Source organism: Hyperoodon ampullatus (genome assembly GCF_949752795.1).
Source record: "Hyperoodon ampullatus genome assembly, chromosome: 16".
NCBI lineage: Eukaryota > Metazoa > Chordata > Mammalia > Artiodactyla > Ziphiidae > Hyperoodon > Hyperoodon ampullatus.
This window is the reverse complement of record NC_136929.1, coordinates 52,667,165-52,677,888: the sequence shown is the minus strand read 5'-3', so window position 1 is coordinate 52,677,888 and position 10,724 is coordinate 52,667,165.

The window sequence follows — 10,724 nt, the reverse complement described above, 5'->3', positions numbered from 1 at the left end:
GCTGCTGTGTGAAGACACTAACTACATGAGGTTCTAGGGCTCTGTAGCAGCAGAGCAGTGGTTCTCATAAGCCTGGGCTCTATCCACACCACTGAATCGGTTTCTAGGAGTAGGCATGTATCTTCAGAAGTTTCTTTTGGTAATTCGGAGGTGCATCCCTGGTTACAATCCACTGAAGTAAAAAATATATTGTCTTCAGTATTGAATTTTAAATTGCAAGAGATAATTTCATGGTGATATAAAACTTGAGATTGCACTTAGCATATTACCTGGGAGCATTATAAAGAATACAATTGTACAGTCAAGTCTTGGTTATTTTTGACAAGAAAGGAAAGTCTGACACCCAAAATAACACCTACAATAGAATCTTGTAACATAGTTACATGAATTCAGCTATATCAAATCATGGGTCAAATCAAACAACCTAAGTGTCCATTGATGTATGAAGGGATAAAGTAGATGTGTATATATGTATACACACACATACATACAATGGGATACCTACTCAGCCATAAAAAAGAATGGAATCTTGCCGTTCATGACAACATGGATGGACCTTGAGGGTATTACGCTGAGTGAAATTAGTCAGACAGACAAATACCATATGATTTCACTTATATGTGGAATCTAAAAAACAAAACAAATGAACAAACAACACCAAACGAAACTCATAGATACAGAGAACAAACTGGTGGCTGCCAGAGGGGAAGGGGGTTAGAGGGTAAATTAAATGAGTGAAGGAGGTCCAGTTATAAAATAATTAAGTCATGATGATGTGATGTACAGCATGATAACTATAATCACTAACACTGTATGGCCTTTTTGAAAGCTGCTCAGAGAGTCTTAAAAGTTCTCATCATAAGGAAAAAATTCTGTGGTGACAGATGGTAACTAGACTTACTGTGATCATTTTGCAGTGTGTACAATATTGAATCATTACATTGTACACCTGAAACTAATATAAAGTTTTATGTCAATTATAACCTCAGTTTGAAAAAAAAAAATCGGGTGAAATCATGTCTGTTAAAAATATTTTCAGTGTACAGGTAAAATCCTGATACGCTAAAATTTCCCTTCAATGAACTGTTTGAGAAAAGTTATTCACTCATGTCTGAGTTTCTGCTATGTGTTGGACCCTGTTTTAGTGGTAGGAATACAGTAATGAACAAAGCCATTGCCTTTGGTTTGCCTCTGAAAACACACAGACACTTGACCAGGAGGACGTTCTTATGGATGAGTCTTATAATCTGAAGGGGGAAGGGGAAGGGGGCCTTGGTTTAACAAATCTAGTGATAGATAATAGAGAATTACATTTAAGCTCACATTTGGAAATGCTGCATGTTGCTCAGAACCTGGGATTACGCTTTGGAGGTGTTAACATCAACAAAATTAATGCTGTCCCACTGAGATTTATAACACTGAATCTTGGTCTTTAAAATTTTATTTTTATATTTAAATAGTAGGGAAGAGTGATTTTGCTCATTTATCATTTTAATGGTTTGATCTTTTCTTCTTCCATCTCTGGATGGAAATATGTTAGCTGCAGATCCAGAAAGATTCAAACCATGCCTTTTTCTTAGCCCGGGGTTCCTAGATATGAAACTTAGACTGTTCTGTATTTTCATGTACTAGAAGTTCTCAAATTTGAGTTCAAGGAGAAGAGGTAAAAATAAAAGGGAAGAAGAGAGTGCTTGCTTACACAGTAAATTCTTTTCATAAGTTCTATTTTTAAACAAAGAAATGAACAGTGTCTTAACTTCAGTTGGCATTTAATAAATTCATTCAGTTGACATCTTTCTCAGCTAATAGTTCAAATATAAATGTTGGCAATTCCCCCAGGTGTGATAGCTCTATATTAAGATATATACTGACTTTGATATATATCTAATTTTAGAAATAAACATACCCACAGTATGTACAGGTGCATTATATTTCCATCACAAGTCTAAGATGCCACATTTTATTTACAAATTTAGAGACCTAAAGTTTGTCATCCTGAAGTATTTGATACTGGTTGCTTCTACTATGAAGCATAATAATAACAGCTAATGTTTATGAAGTGTTTACTAAGTGCCTAGTACTATATTGAACATGAACTGGATTTCTTTTTCAAGTCACATTTGTTGAGGTATAGTTTATATACAGTACAATTGGCCCTATTTAGTTATACAGTTTTGTGATTTTTGACATGTACAGATATTATAACCAATACCACAGTCACCATACAGGATATTTCCATCACCCCAAACAGTTCCCTTGTTCTCCTTTGTAGTCAACCCGTTCCCCTCATTCCCATCCCCTGGCAACCACTGATATAATTTCTGTCTTTTTTGTTTTGCCTTTTCTAGAATGTCATATAAATGGAATCATACAGTATGTATTTTGAGTTTGGCTTATTTCATTTAGCCTAATGCTTTTAGATTCATCCATATTGTATCATCTGTCAGAGTGTAGAAGTTAATACCTTTTTATTGCTGATAGCATTCCATCGTATGGATATACCACAACGCGTTCATTTGTTCACCAGTTGGTGGACATTTGCGTTTCCAGTATTTGGTGATAATGAATGAAACTGCTATAAATATGTATGTAGTTTTTTTTTTAATAGACACATATTTTCATTTCTCTTGGGTAAATATCTAGGAGTAGGACAGCTGGATTGTAGGATAAGTGTATGTTTAACTTTATAAAGAATTGCTAAACTGCTTTCCGAATAGGCATTCCCACCAACAGTGTGTGAGAGTTGTAGTTGTTCCATATCCTCACCCTTGGTATTGTTAGTGTTGTTGTTGTTGTTTTTAATCTACTGTAATGGTGTGTAGTGGTATTCTGACTTTAATTTGCTTTTCTCTATTGAGTAACGATGCTGAGATCTTTTCTCTGCTTATTTACCATCTGTATCTCTTCTTCGGTGAAGTATCTGTTCAAATAGTTTGACCTTTTAAAAAATTGGCTTGTTTTCTTATTTTTGAGTTGTGAAAGTTCTTTATATATTCCAAATAGTAGTATATGAACTGACTTTAATTCTCCCAATAATTCTTTGAGTTGGAGGTGGGTACTGTTAGAAGTAATTTCCCAGGATTACACAGCTAATAGGTAGCAGAGCTAGGATTTGAACTCAACCTGTGCTGAAATGTTTGCCAGTTTTTTTTGTTTGTTTGTTTGTTTGGTGGAGATTGATTTTTGGGAGCTGTGAATAGAACCAAGATCCAGTTCCTGTAGGTAGTAAGATAATGCTTATAGAGACACCCCTGAGCAAAGGGGCAATATATTAGAGTAGCAGCTCTGGATTGCCTCTTTGGGAACAACTCAGATGTTTGTTTCTGTTGAAGAGGGGTAATTATTTTTACTTTACATCTCTTACTTCACTTCTACATACCGGTGGCCAAAAGAACTTTAAAATTACAGTCCGAATATCTGCCATTATCAAGTAATAAGGTACTTGATACAAAAGGATTTTCTCAATAGCAGAAGCGAACCCTTTTATATATCTATACTTCATAAAAAATTTCACACATTTGATGTGAGTCATTTGTTTTTTAAAAACCTTTATCATAATAATGCTGACTTCTAGGCACTTACTATTTGGTGATATCCTCAGGGAGTATGTAGAACTTACTGACCTTTCAGAGTGGCTTCGGACCCCAGTACTTTTAAAGTTATAGTCATAGTGTTAGATGTTTTTTAAAAATCTTCTTTCATTATCCACTCTGTCACTTGTTGGTTCGACATCATCCTTTCACTAGTCCCTCTTTCACCACATATAACTTCTAATTCTGATTAGGTAAAAGATAATCAGATTGTTAGACTTATTTGTGGATATTATCTAAGATAAATTTTAGCTCTGGGAAACGACTTGGGGGATTTTCCAGTGAAAATTTCCCGTGACTGCTCAGAGGACCTTTTTGCTTGGTGTTTGGGTTGCAAGTAGTCATTCTGGATAAATGAGCTCTAAAGCAAGTTAAATATAACATTTGTCAGTAGAAAATGTGATGCATTTTTCTTTTTAGCATAATTTTTATTAATAATTTGTTAAATCGTGGAGATTATTTTAGTAAAAATATTAGTCAAGCAGTGTTCAGTGGCATGGATAAACAGGCACTTAATGGGCAGAAAGTTAGTTGACAAACATTATGTTTTGTAGCAGTTTATAAAGTTCCTGTCAGTGACAGCTTGTCCCCTCAGCTGTGCCTCTAGTAAGGCAGAATAATTACTTCCAAGTAATTAACTAAAGGAAGAAAACCTTGCTAAATCTTATTTACTTTTTGTAAAAGATAGGATGAAGCCTAGCTAGTGAGTTGCGCTTCTTCATTTCAAGTACTTTTGGAAGTGCTTAATGCTTTCAAGCCATTCTGATCAATTTAAGCTCTTAGAATAAATTAATAAATACTCACCCAGAGGACAGGTTAAGTAGCTGTAGTAATTACCGTTTCCACTGCTTGGGCACATTGTCAGATGTACGATGACTTGGAGAGCAAAACTGCACTGGCCATATGTTTTGTTGACACCCTGGGGCTCACCAGAGCTGTAGCAGGGTGCTTTGCACACGGTTGGCTTTTATGTGTGGACAGTTTTGTTTGGAAGGTAAAGAAAACTGTGGCTATCACTTGGCAGTAGTAGAGTTATGAACGGTGATTGCATTGATAATTCGTTTCAAGTAGGGTTTTGTCAAGCTTGCAATTCTATTTAAAATCATTTTGCTATATTGAACTTAGGAAGGAGTTAGAAGGAACAAGTTCCTTTCTAATCCTAAATTTGCTTTTTTATTCTGAAAACCAGATTAGTAATTCACACTTATTTTTCCACTGAACTTTGAATTTTCTAGTGGATTTTATCTGTTTAGCGAATGTATAAATCTGCATCTGGTATTACAGTGTGCTAGCTTTTCCAGATTACATAGCAATATACCCCTTTTATATAAGAGTTAATGAGTTGCCAGGTTAGACTCAGCAGGCCATTGTTACATTAAAAGCCAGAAAGTTTGCTGTCTCTCTTCCATTCCCTTCCCTACTTTTTTTTCTTTCATAGTTTTATTTAGTTGCTATATTAAAATAACTTTTAAAAATTGAGATTTTTATTTTTTAAAACAACATACAGGTTTTTCATTTTGCTTCCTTACAGATTCTGATTCTATCTCATTGTTAATTTTAAATTATGGTAATTAACCTGAGCTGAGTAATGGTTTAATCAAGGTAGACCTTGCTCCTTGGCCGTGCCTTTCTCCTTTTTCTACCCCTCTCCCCGTTTTCACCTGTGGATTCGCATGTCTGACCTAGCAGAGTAATTGGGTCCACGGCAACATGGGCGTGCCTCCCTTAGAAACACTCAGTCTCACATATGACTCATAAGCTGAAGCACAGACACCACTTCCCCAATCTACAGGAGCCATTTTAACAGCACAAAACTTGCCGGATTGCTTTTTACTTTCAAGCCCAAGGGACAGTATCTAAAGAGAACGAGAATATTTGAAGGTAACTTGTTAAGATTTTGCGTGTTTGCTTCTGGCTGTTTCCTGAGCCTGATAAACGGAGGGTGGTTCTTACCTGTCGAAGGACAGGGCTGAATGTGTTCTTTAACTCTCTGGAAAAAATGTGTGTAGTCAGTCACATGCCTGATTGAACTTCACTACTAGGGGGAAACAAAGCGTTCAAGTTCTGGAAAGTTTTAGATCTTCTTGGTAAAGCATTTTTTGTATTTTGTATGATTGTTTTTCCCCCCATATGACTTGAGAATAAAGGAGATTTTTCTTACTTTCTTTTTCATACTACAAAGCAAACTAGGTCAAATTCCAATTTTTAAAAATGTAATTGTATTTGTGAGGGTACCCTGTGATTTACAATTAAGTAAACTATACTATTCACCTGTGATTTGGGTGTTAAGAAAAGTTTCAAGAGCGAAGATTTTGTTTTGGCGTTTTAGTTAAGGGGAACTTTGGGACACCTCAGTCATAGGTGTTGCTCATTGTAATATCCTTTTTTCTTTCTTTAAAGTTAATGAAATTATACTAAACATTTAATTTTGAAAACTATATAAGTTTGAGTAAAATGAACGGTCATTTAGATAACAAGTTAAAGTGATTATTAAATAAAGAGGAAGAAAGGCTAGAATGATTCATTTACTATTAGAAAAAAATAATAAAGTTTTATAATTCACACTGGAAACTTATTCTGAGTAACAGCCTTAGAAGCATAGCTAGTTTCTGAGGAAACGTAGTATTTTGACTTGTGTAAAATGAAAAAGTAAAGAGTATTAACCTTCTGTCTATACAACTATTCTTAAAATTTGCTTGTTTTGAATTAAAAAAAATACCTAGAAAAGGTTGCTTAGTTTTCTTCTGAAATATTTCTCATTATTGAAATTAGGAGATTCTGGTGTGCCTTGAAGTTCTAGGTGCTCTGAGAAGCTGGATGCAGCAGTATATTGCTTACGAAAGTTATTTGTGAAACTAAAATTTGAATGAAAGTAAAATTTGAATATGCAGTGATTCCAAGTACAGTTTTTAGAAATAAAATTTGCCAAGTCATTTATTATTGAATGTAATGATATTTAGCTAGTTCTTTGGGAATTCGCTGCTAATAAATGTCTAACTGCTTGAAGGCCTGTCAGATGAAAGTGAAGATTTCTAGGCAGTCAATTATTATTTCTTACTCTTTGAAAGGATTGTTCATATTATCAGATCTCAATTTGTGTTCTTATAAGACAGGCACAAGCAGACATTTTACCAGTTCAGCTCTGAGCCATTTGCTGTCATCTTTGTTTGCGTATTGCTGGTTTAGTCAGCTTTTGAGTAAGCAGAGGTTGTATTTACTTCTAGTCTGCTCTGTGTGAAAAATCGAATGAAACTTTTTTGCCTTTCTTTCTCTCTTTTTTTCCTGCCTTCCTTCCTCCCTCCCTGCCTCCCTTCCTTTTCTTTCTTTTTTTTTTGTTTTGAGTTTTTAGAGGCCAGTGATCCACAGAGAAAAATCAAGGGGCAAATAATTAAGATTTTATTCATTAAAGAGAAGTAGAAGAATCTAGTTTCTTAAAATGAAGACATTGGTGCAATTCAAATAAAAATAAATACCAGTCATATATTTCAGTTTCTTATTATGTGGAGAAGACTGAGGTGAGGCTTCAGGGAGAAGGGAGGAAAAAAAAAAAGCATAGAAGCAAAGGAAGACCAGTACGACTTATTAGGCAGTCCCCTTCCCATCCCACCCCTTTCCTTTTTATAAGGTTGAATATGAGTTTAAAGTGAGTCATCAGAATTAAACTTAGAATTACCAATTTGAAGAACTTAACGTTAAAAAAGACTGAAGATCATCCAACTGCCTCACTTTTATAGTTGAAGAAACAGTGGCTCAAAGAGGTCTTGTGACTTGCTCAGGGTTATGTAGTGCTTGATGGCAGGCCTTCTAGCCTGGAGCTGCTCATGAGCTGCTCATCACCAACAAGTGTTGCATTGTTTGAAATGGTCTGTATTTCCTCAAGAGTAAATAAAGCGTTAATTAAGTTGCTTGGTGATCATTTTGGTGATAAGGTATGACCAAATGAATTAACTAATGATTTTGAAAATGTGTTCAAACTAGTTTCCTTTTTCATCAGAGAGAGGATGAGGCATTTGTTTAATTTCTACAACAGCTTTTTTTCACTACTATTCGAATTTTTTCATAGTTGAATCATTGTGACATTGCATGTTTAAGATGGGCCTCTGGGAGATGGAAATACAAGGACTTGGGAATTTACGTTGAACTTCCAGATACAAGGACAGGTTTATTTCCACTTTAATTTTACCTCATATTCTTTTGGGAGGGCATATACTGTTTAGTATGATACCTTGTTCTGTTAAAGTGTGTGTGTTAAACTTGGCATATGTTTACAAAAATCTAGAGGTCTCTAAACACTAACGTAAGTACAATCTTGACTTTAACCTTCCCGTAATAAATAATCTCATTCCATTTGTTGTACCCTGCTCTTCTTCTTTGAAAGTTTACTTTACATACCAGGCACTTGATTCTTAGAATCTTCTAGGGAATACAAAATCTTTGTCTATTCACTTTTTGATGTGTTTTATTATAGTGGTTGAAATGTACTTTAGATCTGCCTTTCTTTAGGTCTGAAATTTGGATTTTTAAAATGCTTTGCATATGACTGTTGAACCTTCTAACTTTCCAAGTCCCCTAACCTAATTCAGCATCAGATGCTCCACAGTGTGGCCATCATTGTTCTAAGCAACGAACAGAGCACAGAAGGCTAGGAAACCTGGGCTCTCGTCTCACAAACTTAGATCCTTACTGGGAAAACGTAGGTGAAATAAGTAAAGAATGGAACCAAACCACTGAGTTGTTAAATTTTGGTTCAGACTGTTTGCCTAGAGGTGAAAGGTGACTGAGACTTAAAATAGGCAGAAAAGTCTATGAGTCTTTAGGAATTATGAGTATTGAAGAATGAATAGCATTTGTGTAGGTTAAGGAGAGTGTCTTCAATAAGAATAAGAATATAAGCTCTTAGAGAGCAGAGATGTTTTATTCTGTTTCTTCGTCTTTTTCAACCTTTGACAGAGTATCAAGCACAAGTGTATAGGCTGGTGTTATTTGCTGCATTAAACCCTTGGCTGCTCAGTTGGGCAGGTCCTGTTAAAGTTAGTGGTAGCAAATCTTTAAAGGACTTGTGGCCTTCAACTTAATCTCTGATGCCTGCACATTGTAACCAAAGAAGTAATTAACACCTGCCTGGTAGTATACTACCTTTAAAGTAGTAATTTTTGACCTTTGGTGTAACAGAGAATCACCTGGCTTCAACTTAGAGATTTTGGTTCCTTAGGCCCTGGGGTTTGACTTATCCATCTGCAATTTTAATAAGTACTCTAGATGACTGTGATGCATGGGCTGCCACACTTTCTTGGAGAGTTTGCAGGCTTAAGAGCTGTGAAGAGTGATTAATCAGTTACTTAACATTTTAATATCTGAATTTTTAAGGAACAATGGTATTTTGAAGCCCACGGCCTCTAGTAAGTAAGAAAAGTCACTAGAACTTATTTAGCCTCGTCTCCCTACCCTGGTTATCCCTTTCTCTGTTCCAGTTTTTTGCTGTGGTATATTTTTCAACTTTGTGGCTCTCCCTGTTTCCTTTTCTCTAATTCTACTTTTTCTCCTCCGGCTCCCCATTCACTACCGGCTTGACCACAATATATAATTAAACTAATTATTTTTGTTTTTCAGGTATAATTAGCCCCTTCTTTATCTCTCAGCGAACCATCACACTCTTTCCAATGTTAGTTTCTTTCTTAGTTCCTTTTGGTGCTTCATGGTATCTCTCCATTCTGTTTTCCTTGGGTTAGAGCAAAAACAGCCCCATCTTGATTTAGGGTAGCATTATAGTCTTTGAAAACCCTTCTCTCCTGGGAAGTACACTATTAGTGTTTGTAATTGTTTGAGTCTGGGAGGGAGTAACTTTTTTTTACGGTATGAGTTTCTTTGGACATTTAACTGCATAGTTGATTGCATATCTGTAGGCTTTGCATTACATTACGTCTCGTCTGATGGGACATAGGTGTTCACAGACTCTCATAGAAATGGGAAGAAGAGTCCCATCAGTTGAGTGGTCTGAGTATAATTTTGCTACCATCAGTTGGCCAGAATATTTTGCTCCTTTGCTTAGGAGCTGCCTCATATAAATGGTAGGAATTAAATTAGTAATATCATTGAGTCAACCTAAATGATTAGGGCAGTTTTCAACTGTCTGAGCAATCTTTCTCCCATTAGTAGAAGAGGAACTCTTAAAGAGCAAGTTATTTGTCACCTCTATCTTTGTGTCTTGTCAGACGATCTGTATACTAGAGTAAAAGTGGCTATTGAGCTATACTACAAATGTGTAGGCACCCCACCCTTTTTGAAAAAAATAACTCCTGGGCTGTATGCTTTGTTGGTAGAGGGGATAAATTATGCAGCTGAGCTTTGGCTGAACAAATTTCTGTGCAGAAACGTTTTCATTTGCTTCTCTTCCAGTAAATAAGTATCTGAATTAACATTGTCCTCATCATCAGAAAACTGTTCCTAAACTTCTCTTTTCACTTTCATTCTCTTACCCCTGTAAGAATTCAGAGCTCTTCTTTCATTTGTCTTTTAGTGCTGAGTAGCGGGTATCAGCTCTTTTTCATCTCCATATTTTGTAGCTGGAGATTGGTTGCCAGCATCAAAACAAACCAAAAAAAAAGCACAACAGTAAACTATGAATACCTTCTGGAGTTTTTATGAAGATTGATTTAATGATTTTTATATTAAAAAGCTATCAAAATGATGCACATTGTTAAAAATCTAATAAAAAACCTTTAGTGAAAAGCAGCCTCTCTACCCCTTCCCACTCTCAGTCCTGCTGCCTAAAGGCAACCACTTATACAAGTTTTTGGTTTTTTGATTTTTCAAATTTGTATTTTCTTGGATCTATCCTTTTCCAGTCTTCTACCCCATGGAATAGAAGTTCTTCAAGGTAGCAGGAACCAGTGTGACTTTACATGATGTAAAGTCATGTTAAGTTCATTTTCTATGTGATAGATGCTCAGTAATACAGTGGTCATTGTATTTGTGCAGAGTTGTATGGTACAGTTTTACAAATCTAAATTAAAGAAAATTGGTTATTTTCTGTATTTTAGAAAACAGTCCTGTAAACAGTGAAACTAGAAAATTTTACAATAAAACTATAAAAATGAGGTGTTGATTTAATAACTGTTAGTTTATGTGCATCTT